This window comes from Drosophila guanche, unplaced genomic scaffold, assembly GCF_900245975.1.
Source record: "Drosophila guanche unplaced genomic scaffold, DGUA_6, whole genome shotgun sequence".
In the NCBI taxonomy this organism is placed as follows: Eukaryota; Metazoa; Arthropoda; class Insecta; order Diptera; family Drosophilidae; genus Drosophila; species Drosophila guanche.
In genome coordinates this window covers 4942863-4946423 of record NW_022995748.1, presented here as the reverse complement: position 1 = coordinate 4946423, position 3561 = coordinate 4942863, and the positions used below count along the sequence as shown (strand labels likewise).

The 3561-nt window shown below is 43.1% G+C and overlaps 1 long non-coding RNA gene across 1 annotated transcript; it reads right to left on the bottom strand.

Annotated features, from left to right (window-relative positions):
- Window positions 1-365: 365 nt before the first annotated feature.
- Window positions 366-1255, bottom strand: LOC117584313. Its single transcript, XR_004573839.1, has 3 exons — window positions 1146-1255; window positions 775-1081; window positions 366-727 (listed from the first exon to the last, which is right to left on the bottom strand). It is a non-coding gene; the product is annotated as an uncharacterized LOC117584313 (long non-coding RNA).
- Window positions 1256-3561: the final 2306 nt, after the last annotated feature.

The following is a 3561-nucleotide window of genomic DNA, read 5'->3' as shown; positions in this document are numbered from 1 at the left end:
CCGCACCACGTGGTGCAATTCCCAAACTCCCAAAAAGAACAACAACCACAGGAGAGGCAGCCACCGAAGCAGCGGTTGCGTCTGATTTTAACCATAAATTATTCAGATAAGCCCAAGTGTCGGTCTCTATATACGAGTATGTCTGTTCGTCTGTTTCTACGTATAGTATCTCATTTTTTGGCTGTAATTGTTTTTCGTTGGTCATTCGCTGGGAGCAGGGGCGGGGGCTGGGACAGAGGGTGGTTGCAACCATTTTTCGAAATGTAATAAACAATTTTCCTGCCTACTGTTCGGCTTGGGAAAGGGCGTGTAATTGGCTGGCACTCGTTTACAGGTGGGAATTGTGAAAGAAAAGTTAATGGAAATTATTTGGGAGGTCTTATATTTGAGTTTCAAAGTAGATCCACATCTTAAATCTTACTTTTCATATATGTAATTCATATTTTGTTTATGCCACAACATTACCGGCAGCAGAGGCGATCCTTCCTTCACGGCTTCCTTCTACAGCATGGTTGTCTGCTTCTAGATTTGCTCCAGCGCTGGGAGCTATCCCGAGCAAATATCTGGCACCATCGATGCCGAACTATGTTGGCCTTCTGTGCACTGGAACAATTCTTGTAGCATAAGCAGTCCCAGGTTTTTGAAAAGTTCAAAAACTGCCAGGGCCCACAGGCCACTGGTAATCGTAATAACGCCAAGATCGAAGAAATGCTGGGCATACGGCGAACTGTGAAGAGAAAGGTTGAGTAATTGAAACCACAAAGGACAACTTACCTTTAAAAAATAAATATTCAAAATCACATGCAGGAGAAGAGAGCTTCTCCCACGTAATTGATCACTCTGCAGTTTGCTTAAGAGTACTCTGGCTTCCACGATTCATATCACAATTTATACTTCTGAACAATCCTTCATGCTTCACGGAGCTGGACACAAGGCGAAGTCTGGAAGAGACGACCATCGCTCGCCGATCAGCTGCCTGTTTAAAGCATTTTCCACAACGACCTGAATAATTATGCTGCTGAAGGTCGACAGGGCACAGGACAGTCAGACAATGGAAAAGCAAATTCACGAATCGGAACATCTAAATAAGATTTCAATGAATCATTTATGTTTGCTGTTGAAGCGAAATCCTTTTGTTAGTTTACCTCTAAGCTTCGCCAAAAAAAGAAATTTAAAAAACTAAAAATTTGTAACTAACAAATTTCAAGTGTACTCGTACACTTCCAAACAAAAACTGAAAATATGGATGAAAGCACATGGAAATTGCACAAAAAACAAAGCTAAAGCGATGGAGGTTTTGAGTTGGACTTTTGACATCTCTCCACAATATTATTTTATATTTGCATGACATCGGTTCAGTATTGCGTATCTATCCTTAGCGGTCTACAGTTATCTGTGATACATTTTACACTGATAAATTATAGAAAATCACACCACAAATATGATCCCACACACCTTTTCGTATATTTAACTAACCCGTTTGAGGAATCGCTCTCTCGTTTACTTACGAAATCCTTTGTTTCAATTGAAACTTTGGGTCTAGATAACACAATCTCCAAAATCAGACGAAAGTTTTCCCTGCTGATTATGTAAGCAACTCAGCGAAGCCAGAGAAAACCAATTTAAAATTCACAGCACATATTCCGCTGCCGCTGTAACAATATTGACACAAAAAACCCCCCATCCCGTCGCCACTAACCAAAACTCCAACGCAAAGCGCCACCCAAGGACCTGCCCCTAAAACGTAAAGGGAGTCGTCGCTGCTGCCTGTTTAAAATTCCGTGAGCATCGTTTCACAACTTTCCAAGTTGCCAAAAAATCGAAGCCAGCACCAAGGAGTCGAAGGGGAAACAACTGGAATAAAAATGCAGAAGCATAAATTCTCTAAGGCTTCCTCAGTCCTTCCTCCGAGTGGGTGTGGCAAGCACACAGACAGAGAAACAGAAAAAGCAAAGAAGAGAGGTAGAGAGCGAGAGAGTGAGAGTCCAAAGAAAATGCGAGGAAAATAAATGAAAATGCTCAGAGCTCGTTCACAAGAGTGCTTACGGCATCCGCAAGGAGCTGTTGAAGTGGCAAATTTGCGCAAAGCGACGCCAAAGAGGAGGACACCAAGGACACACGGACACCACCTCCTTTCAGCCACCCACAGTCCACACCACCTGCCCCTCCCCCACTGCTTGGGCTACTGCTTCGCCCGGTGGTGCCATCGTTACTTACAACAACTACATGCCAGTGTCAACACATACTTGGCCATTCAAGTGGGCCAAAAACCCCAAAGGAAGCACCCGACGCCATATTTGTTTCTGCAGCAGCATTCTCTCTTTCTCTCTCAGTCTCTCTTGTCATCTCTTTCAGTGCCGAAAACATTTTTATGGCTTTGACATAAAAGCCAGAAAAGTACAGAATGTCATTTGGCCCGGCCCAAACCCTCACACTTCTCTGTCGTGTAATTAACCCGTTTTTCTGTCTCCATTTTTTCTGCGACTGTGAGACCATAAACTTTTGTGACAAAAGGCTTTTAATAGCTTGGCGACAAAGTTTGGCAATTTTTTCGCAATTTGCCGCCACAACAATTTGCGTTTAATTAGCCAAAAGTTTTCCTCCGCCCCAAACAACGTTTAGAAATTGGCATTTGGTTGTTTTTTGTGGAAAGTTGTTGGCTTGCAATAAAATTAATTTTGATGAGCTTCGCCCAAAGTCTAATGTCTATCAGACGCTGGGTCGACATTTGTGTGGGAAGCGAGGGGCTGTGTTGGGAAACTGTGGCTAATTTTGGTTTGATTTTCCACAAAATATCCTCTAGCACTTTAAGCTGCTTTCATAGAGATCCCAAACAATCCTCTAAAATCAAATTAAACCATACAAAAAGGCACATAAAACTAACAACCCCCAGTGGATGAGATCAGAGCTACTCGTAGCAACCCCCTTGGAACAGATCAGATCAGAGATCAGAACTTGAATCGGAAATGCGGCGTGTAAATGATGCCATCATAATATTTGGATTTCCAAACAGCAGCCAGCGACCACCACATCATCAGTCAAGGGGTTAATAAAGCCCATAAAATTCTCTAAACAGATTTTCCAGCTGAAAACAAAGCAGGCAGGCAGTTTGTTTCCCCTAATCACATTCGACTTGGCGGCGGCATAAGGTGCACATTACTCATAATGCGAGCGTGTGAGATTCCGTATATTGTGTATTTCATATACTCGTCCACCTTCGGGTAGCGCCAACTGGCGCACCAGACTGGGAACCACCCCCATCACGACTCATCCCGCCACACAGACACTGACTCCAATCAGCCTAATCGCTTTGGATGCGCCAGAGAGCTTTACTTTTGTTGTACCCTCGCAGGGGGGGAATTATGATTTGGTCAGAAAGAATATTTTGTGTGCATGAAAGTTAGTCAAAAATGTAATTGAGTGGAAATTCCATTCCATATGTAAGAGATAAGTTCTCAGTACATGTAAAATCAATCTGCAAAAGGGTATCAAAAGTTTCAGCACCTGCGTCTAGCCTTCTCGCTGATTGAAGTTGCTGTCATATCCGTTGAAGTTGCTCCC